The following is a 9,514-nucleotide window of genomic DNA, read 5'->3' as shown; positions in this document are numbered from 1 at the left end:
TCCTACTTTTATACTACTCTCTTTGTTTTGTTTATGATATGTTCACAGGACCCGTTCTCATTGACTAAACTCAGCTGAATTGAACTTAACTGAATATTTTATAAGAGAAGGAAATTAAGAGCTGAACTAAATTGAACTGAAAATAAACGTATGAGAACATACCCTTACTCCGTACTAAACTGAGCTGAACTAAACTGAAATTATTGGAACTGAACTGTACAAAATATTTTATGAGAGAAGAAAATTAGGAAATAAAGTGAACTGAACTGAAATAAAGATGAAGTGAACTGACCCTTGGTATTACTCATCTTGTCTAATCAAGACACAGTTTTACGACCTTTTTTAAGTGGCCCACTCAACCTTGGCATATATGTCAATTTTGACCAATAATATACTTCGTATTTAATTACCAATAATTATAAAACACAACAATTAAATATTACAGAGTAATAATCTATTTAAGATGACGGGCTTGGGAAATCAATTTTATGCAATTTTAGTTGTTTTTTTTCTCGGGCCAAAATTAGTACAAAAAGCCCGCTTGGTTCGTCTAGTTTGGGCAGGTTTGTGCACACATTTCCCGGTCCAAAGTTTTGCCTGGCCCAACCCAACCCGATATATTGGCATTTTTTTTTACCTTTGCCCTGCCCGATTCGCCCATTGATCACCTCTAGCAGTAGTCACAATATTATAAATGATCTTATTTATGATTCATAAACACTAGTCAAAGTGGGTCAACTAAATAGTACAAAAAAGTATTAATGGAACAAGTAAAAAATGAAGGAAGTAAAAAATTGTATAAAATTAGGAATTCATGACAAAAACACGCGTAAATCAGTGTAATTAGTGTGAATTTGTCATGATTTTCTAAATTTAAACAGTTTTCAAGAGTATTTTTAATGCTTATATGTAGCCTTAAAGACTATGTATAACATTTTCCTTTTATATGGAGAGTTGTTTAACTTGTTTATTTCTCATGTTATGCATAAGAAATTAATAATATTCATTACTCTATATTTAATACCAATTTAATACGGAGTATTATTTTTAATTCTCATGTATAAATATGCTTAATTTTATTTTGATGTAATAAGTATGCCTAATAATGTGAACAACTTTATCAATACATATTTATTTTCTTCTAAATTCACGTGATTATAAAAATTAGTGAGTAACTTGGGCGTTGCTCCGAAATACTACTTTTATAGTTGTGCAACTACTAATTTTTAAGAACATCTAATAGTTTGTATGTAATATGTGTCTTCATTACTTTGGAGTATAATATTATTTATTGTGCAAGTTTAAAGCATAATTGAAAACGGCGTAGATGGTTAAGCAATAACATTATTTCTTCTAAAAGGTCAAGTTTTTGAACTTTTTCATCCATATATTTTTCCAATGAGTACTGTTGGTTGTGTGGATGATGTGACATAATGAGATGTTGATGGATGACACGATGTAATAAGAAGTTGAGTAAGTAACATGGCGAAATGAGGGGTCTACGTAGTGTATAAACGTTTTTTAGAATCACATTTTAATAGATTAGAATAGATATAAATGATAGATTATTATAAAAGAACCAATTAACTAGGGCTTGTTTCGCATCAGTTTTGGTTTTTCAGTTTCCTGTTTTTTTGAAAACCAAAAACAGGAAACAAGAAAAAAATGTTTCCACTTTTCTGTTGTTAGTTTTTAAAATTATCATAATTTTAATAATTTATATAATTTTTGATTCATTACAAGACTCATATCATATACTCTTAGAAAACAAAAAACCAAAAAACAGAAAACCACAGCTGTTTCGGGGTTTTCTGATGTCCTGCGGGAGAGTTACAATTCCGAGACTGGAACCGGACGCCTGTACCTGCAAAATAACGGAGACTCCTGGGAGCTCCGCCTCCAACGGTCAAGTTAGTACTTGATTAAGGAGTAATTAATGCGGAAATTAAAGTGATTGGGTCTCTCTAGGTGAGAGTGATTAATGTAGGTAATCTGCTTTGTTAGCGAGATCAGCCGGTTATTACTGTGTGTAATTAATGTGTTTTTTCCGTAATCTCCCTTAATGAGGATTAAGGGAGGTATTTATAACCTTGGGAAACGTGCCCATCCTAGGTTTAGGTTAACCTAGGGCCGATTGGGCTTCCCTCGGAAGTTGGGCCTGGGTGGCCGGTTTCTCCATTAGGCATGGAGTATGCCACATGTCATGACATAATAGGTCCAAGGTGGACGAATAAGCGCGTGGCACGTGGCAAGCCCTGACAGTTCCAACTGGGGGACACTTGGCAGGACCTGATTGGCCCACGTGGCGCATTCCGATTGGTGGGAGCAAAATCCCCTAATCATTTGCCCCTCACAGGTGGCACGTGATTGGTCACGTGTTACCTGTGACAGGTGTCGCACTGTAATAGGCGGCGACCTTCTACAGGTGTCAGCCGGCGAAAGGACGAGAGATTTTCCCGCCCAAATTTTGAATTCTGAAAGTGACCCTTCGCCTTCTCACTTCGCCTATATAAGGGAGAGTTGACTTCGGTCATTTTCACACTTTGAGAACTTTTTGAGAACATTCGGACCCCTGAACTTGCTCTGACATTTCGGACCTTTTCTGCCTACCGCCTGTTCTGACAAGCCGACTGCACAGGATTTTCAGAACTTCATCAACCGTCACTCGTTCAGGTAACTGTCAGTTCTCTTACTCTTAATTTTCTTTTTATTTTTTGAAATGGCACCACGGAAGCACACGACACGACCTAGGTTAGTGATCAGCCGGTCACCGGGGACGGCTGAATCTAGGACTAGGAGTGTCGCCTGCCCTTTTCCGGACCCATCTTTGCCCTTTATACAAAGTCCGACTGTATCTGTGTCTATGCAGAGCAGGATGGCCAGAACGAAAAAGACTGCTAGGATCTCAAATTCAGACGGCTCCTCCCACAGGGTGCCGCTTAGTGAAACATCTGACCAGGCGCCAGATGTGGAAGTGAAACAAGGCGGCCTGAAAGCCGGCGATTCTGAGGGAGGAGTCATAGTGACCCCTTCCCATTTAACAGTTAACAAATCTGCCCCTCTTCAAAGAGAGGAGGCGGGCCCCTCCGGGAGAGGGGAGGAGTCGTCCTCTTCGGACTCGTCAGAGGACGATTCCGAGTCAAGCTCTTCTGGCCATGCTTCTTTGGACACAGAAGAGAAAAACAGTCGCCTGCAAGAGGCGAGACTTTCTCACGCAGTTGAGAAGGGGGACAATTGGGCGGAGCCATCCGCCTCTCACCGAGAGCTAAATACCCCCTATTACTGCACGGTACCTCGGGGCCGGATCACAGCCATGCAAGAGAAAGTGGAGAGCTTTATTGCAAACCACACCATGGGCCCCGACTTTCTAGTGTTTGCCGGATCCAGAAGACACAGTCGTCTGGCCGGCTGGTTCCAGTTATGATAGCGCCTGCTTTGGCTGCTACGAGGCGGCCATCAAGGCAGGGCTGCGCTTCCCATTACATCCGGCTGTTCATCGGATTTTGGATGGGTATGAGTTGGGGTTATGGCAGTTAGCCCCAAACTCCTGGGTCAACGTACTCGGCTATGTGGCCGGGTGCGAACTGCACGGGGTGGAGCCGAGCTTCGAGGCTTTCGCCCATATGAACTATCTCAGCCGGACCCCTAAGACAGGCGGTACCGCCTGGTATCAATTGACAAGCCACAGGGGCTACCTCATGACAAGAGGTAAAGCAAACAAGTGGAAGGACTGGCGGAGCACCTTCCTCATCATTGAGAGTTCAGACATTGAGCTGAACAAGCGCTTCAATAGGTGGAACAGGAATCCGCCCCTTCTTGCAGGCGGCCGTAGCATGCCGCCTGTTCCCCCCAAGGCTAAGAAAGAGATCCTTGATAAAGGACTCTTTAAAGTAGAGTCGAGGGTCGACTCTACTTCAGGGGTACGAGAGCAAGTACCCCTGCACTGCGTCCCGAGCTTCAAGTGGCTCTATGACGAGTACTTTTTGGCCGCCTGCGGCCTCAGCAGTCGGTGCTCAAGAGGTAGTCGGCCTGTCGAATACTCTGTTATTCCATACATTTGTTGTTTATCTTTTATTAACTTTGCTGTTTGTTTTTGCAGCGGACGCCATGAGCAAAATCACCGCCTCCAAGACTTCGGCGGCCATGTTGCGGGCCTCTATTATGCAACAAGCTTCAGCCGACTCCCCCAAAAAAGGGGGCACCCTTGGTGAGCTCCGAACCTTTCACCCTCTTTTTGGAGTGTTTATGCATATACTGACTTTTTTCTTCTGTTTTAGACGGGTGCTCCAAGAGCTTCATCTTCCCAACAGCCGGACCCCAAGGCCCGGAAGACGACTGTTGGGAGCTCTCCTGGTTCTGCCAGGAAACAGGTGGCGGCTGAGAAACAGCCGGCCACTTCTTCTAAAACTCCAACTGGGCCGCCTAGAGGTATGAAGTTGTCCTTGTAAATTTTAGACTTGCTCCCTTTTTTACTAAGTCTAATCCGTTTGTTTATGCTTGATGCAGCCGGCCCCCAGGAGCCTGACTTGGTAGAGATGGCCAAGTCTATGATCAGGGCAGTTCCTCCAGCCGAAAGGGAGGCGGTCAGGGGTGTCGGCACCCTTGACCTTGACGGGATTGCAGGGGTCCTTGCTGAGGTATACTTAGCATATTTATGAGTATTTGAATTTCTGGACGCCTGTTTTATTTTTTGTTTGGAAACTGACGCCTGTTTCTTTGTACTTAGGCCCTGCTCCGAGTTAACGGCCTTCGCAAGCCGCTTGATCGGAAGAACAAAGAGGTAAAGGCTGCAAAAGCTATGGCCGCCTCTGACTGTGATAAGGCAATGTTTCAAATTGCCTAAAATGAAGTTCTGACCATTGATATTCTTTATTATCAGGCGCAGGCTACCGCCGCTGTTCGGGCTCAGTTAGAGGCGGCCCAGAAGAAGAATGACGAGCTGGAGGCGACCATCACAAATCTCAAGGCCGAGCTGAAACCTCTTCGCCTGAAAATGTACTCTTACGAAGCCTTGGAGAAATCCTTGGCCAACGTAAAGGAACGCCTGGTGACCCAGGAGAAGAGTCTTACTCAGGAGCTCTCGGAAAAGGCCGAGCAAGAGAAGAAAGAGCTGGTCCGGGAGATGATGGAAGACTCCGCTCAAATCCAGCGCATGACTTGGGGCCGCCTCTTCCCCAGTGCCGACTTTGCCTCTTGGGAAAGAACGTACCGCCAGTGTTCTGATACATATAATGAAGAGATCCTGGCGGCTGCTGAGGAAGAGGCGTTGGAGGAAGCGTTGGAGGAGGAGGAGCCGGTAGTGGCGCTTGTGCCGCTTGGGGGTAAGGCATCAAAAAAGGATGCAGCTGAAGCCGAGTCCAGCAAGAAGAGTGATGACCAGGCGGCAGCTGCTAATATTGAAGATCTGCCCCTTCTTAAGCTTTATGTATTCTTTCCACGGCCTGCGTGCCGTTTGCTTTGTATTTACCCGGCCAGGGGGCCGGGGCTTTGAATATTTTGCCGGTCTTTAATGACCGGCTTCTTTTTAATGAATTTTTGTTTTGCCTCAAATTTGTCTAAGTATTCCATATTCTAATGTCCAATTGTTCACTAGACCGACTGTTTTGCATGGTCGATAGTTGCAGACAGGTACGGATAGTTAGTCACGCCGCCTATGCCCCTGGACGACTGGTTGTCTGTTTCCAGGATAGACGATCAGTCGGCCATTTATCCAATCGGTATTCGAACTACTTTAAAGACTGGATCCTTTTTAGGCAGGCGGTCCTGTCATTTGTAAATTTATCCAAGTAGGAAAGTGGTCTGACTAAGTAAACATGAGTGTTACCTAGTCGCTAAGGAACTGAGTAGTAGAGATAACAAGCGGCGGGTACCGGTTGTTTCCCTTTATTCGCCAATGTTTGTTGGCTTTTAACTCATAATTTGTTAACGTAGCAGGAGTAGTGGTTGAGAGCCCCTGTTTGCTAAAAACAGGCGGACGACTCATACCTTTTAGGCTCCATACTAAGTTTGAGGGAGTGACTATAAGTTAACATAGGAGTTACTTAGTCTCCGTCACTCTAGATTGAGTAGTAGAGGTACCAGGCGGCGGAGGCCGGCTGATCCCCTTGATTCGCCAATGTTTGTTGGCTATTAACTCAATAGGTTACCTAGTAGGAATAGGGGTTTGAGTGCCCCTGTTTGCCAAAAAACAGGCGGTCTACTCAAACCTTTTAGGTTCCATACCAAATTTGAGGGAGTGACTATGAGTTCACGTTGGAGTTACTCAGTCGCCGTCACTCTTGCTTGAGAAGTAGAGGTACCAGGCGGCGGAGGCCGGCTAGACCCCTTGATTCGCCAATGTTTGTTGGCTATTAACTCAAGAGGTACCCCCTGCATTTATCCCAAGTAATACAGGCGGTCATCTGACTCAGATGTCAACTGCTACCACTGGTTTGGTTAGTGATAGAGTTATCCTTGTCTCAAAAACGGCTACGTGGTTGCCCTTGGGGACAGTCGTATAGGTGCCGTGTAATTAGTTTATAGAACAATGTTCCACCCAAAAGGGAGCTGCTCTCTGCGACGAATTTCATCCGGAGGGATGCCGCCGGACGCCTGCTATGATGTTGGGACAGGTCGTATTAGTTTTGTATATTTGATCAGTTGGCTTGGCGCCTGGTCTGATCATTCGGCCTGTGGCCTTGGTAAGTTCTTGATGAACGTAGGTGCTAAGTAAAAGGAGGGTAGCCGCCTGTTAGGCACAGGGTCGGTCAGGCCCTAATTTTTTTTTAGCTAAGTATTAGAGGGGTGGCTATGTGTTTGGAACCAGTCGGCCATCTTCTTATGGAGAGTAGCCGACTATATGTCCAGACAAACTGCCCCTATTGTGAGTAAAATACTCAATGGAGAGTAGCCGACTGTAAAGGTACAGACGGCATGCCCCTCTGAAGATAGAGTGAAAAACTCAATGGAGAGTAGCCGACTGTAAAGGTACAGACGGCATGCCCCTCTGAAGAGAGTAAAAATACTCAATGGAGAGTAGCCGACTGTAAAGGTACAGACGGCATGCCCCTCTTTAAGTAAATAAAAATTAAACATGGAGAGTAGCCGACTATTTGTTAGTAGGCGTGCCCCTCTTAGTACAAAATTGAATAGTAAGTGCAAACTTTTATTAAGTAGCTCTTGACTATTTACATCATTCAAAAGAAATATTTCTTAAGATTAACTACATTCCAGGTTCGAGGCTTGTCAGTCCGGTGTTTCCAGACGGTAGGTACCGTCCCTGACTTCCTCACAGATTCGGTAGGGTCCTTCCCAGTTGGGAGTTAGTTTGCCAGACTCATTAGCCCTACCAACTGCTTCCATTTTTCTAAGTACAAAGTCCCCTACTTTGAGTGGACGCCTGTGTACTTTTTTGTTGTATGATCTTGTCATTCTCAGGCGATAGATTTCATGGCGCAAAACAGCATTGCCCCTCTTTTCAGGAAGTGAGTCTAATGCCAGGCGCATGGCTTCCCAGTTTGCCTCTTCGTCATATAGCATTACTCGAAGAGTCGGCTCGTAGTGTTCTATTGGAAGAACAGCTTCCGCACCGTAAGTTAGGAGGAATGAAGTTTCTCCAGTCGCCCCTTTTTCAGTCGTCCTAATGGCCCAGAGAACATGTGGTAGTTCATCCGCCCATAGGCCGCCTGCTCGTTCAATCTTTCTCTTGAGACCGTCAGAGATGATTTTATTAAAGGCTTCTACCTGGCCGTTTGCTTGTGGACGGCCGACAGATGCAAAGTAGTTTGCAATTCCTTGGTCACCCAACCAGCTTTTGAGAACAGGCGTCTCAAATTGGGGACCATTATCAAAAACCATAGACATGGGAACCCCGAACCGAGTGATGACATTTTTCCAAATGAATGAAATTACATCCTTCGTCTTGATTCCCTTTACAGCCTCCGCCTCTACCCATTTAGTGAAGTAGTCAACGGCAACAAGTATGTACCTCCTTCCGCCTGTAGCAGGCGTATATGGACCCAGAATGTCCATGCCCCACTTAGCAAACGGTAGTGGGCTATGAATGGTAGTGAGGTCAGTAGCCGGACGGTGAATTAGTTTGCCAAACCTTTGGCACTTGTCACATTTTTTCACCATCTCCATTGCATCTGCTTCTAAAGTAGGCCAAAAGTAGCCCTGTCGCCTTGCTCGTTGAGCAAGCGTCCTACCGCCTATATGAGAAGCACAGTAACCAGAGTGAAGATCGTCTAGTATCTCTCGTCCCTTTTCTGGAGTAACACACTTTAAGAAGGGTTGAAGGTACCCTTTTTTGTGAAGTTCTCCCTTTATTATTTCAAAACTGGTGGCTCGTTTTTTCAGTGCTGCCGCCTGTTGATGATCATCCGGCAGTGTACCGTTTGTCAGATATGCCCTGATTGAATCCATCCAGGTTGAGCTTCTGTCTAGGATTCCAATAGGGTCTTCCTCGATGCTTCTCTTCTCCATTACTTCCCAAAAAACAGTTCGAGGAGTATCAGAGGAGGCGGATGATGCTAATTTTGACAGTGCATCCGCCTGGTTGTTTTCTGATCTCGGCACTTGGATCAGATGGAAATCCTCAAGGGAGCCGACTGCTTGTCGGACCGCCTGTAAATACTTGATCATGGCCGGATGGGTTGCTTCGTATTCGCCATTGTACTGACTCACTATCAATTGTGAATCGGAACAGGCGTCTATTTTTCTTGCCCCTGCCGCCTTGCACATGCGGATCCCGGCTAGTAAAGCTTCATATTCTGCCTCATTGTTTGAAGCCTGAAAACTGAAGCGTAGAGCATACTCGTACCTGTCGCCCTCTGGCGACTGACATATGACGCCTGCTCCACAACCATTTGAAGTAGAGCTTCCGTCCACATATACCTTCCATACTTGGTCTGGAACTTGAGAGTCAGGAGGACGAGTCATCTCTACAATAAAGTCAGCAAAGGCTTGCCCCTTCACTGCTTTTCTAGGCTCGAAAGTAACTTCGAGGCTCTGTATTTCTATGGCCCATTTGATCATTCGGCCTGATGACTCCATGATGGTAAGGGGCCGCTTGATAGGTTGGTCTGTATACACGACGAATGCATGTGCCAAAAAGTAGGGCTTCAATTTTTTAACAGCCATGAAGAGTGCAAGACCAAATTTCTCCACTAGGGGATACCTCAACTCGGCATTTTTCAGTACGTGACTGACAAAGTAGACCAGGAGCTGACAGCCGTCTCTTTCAGCAAGGAGAACAACGCTAAACGCATGATCAGAGACGGCCAGGTACATGTAGAGTACTTCTTTGGGCAAAGGGCTGACCAGCCTCGGCAAGGAATGCAAGTGAACTTTTAATTTCTGGAAGGCGGCCTCAGCATCCGGCCCCCATTCAAACCTTGCCTTTTTCTTAATTGCCTGGAAAAAGTATAGGCATTTGTCGCCTAATCGGCTTAGAAATCTTCCCAAGGCCGCCAGACAACCTGTTAACTTCTGAACCTCTCGGATGGTACGAGGCGACTGCATGTCAATGACCGCC

This window comes from Chenopodium quinoa, unplaced genomic scaffold, assembly GCF_001683475.1.
Source record: "Chenopodium quinoa cultivar QQ74 unplaced genomic scaffold, ASM168347v1, whole genome shotgun sequence".
Lineage (NCBI taxonomy): Eukaryota > Viridiplantae > Streptophyta > Magnoliopsida > Caryophyllales > Amaranthaceae > Chenopodium > Chenopodium quinoa.
This window is presented reverse-complemented; position numbering follows the sequence as displayed.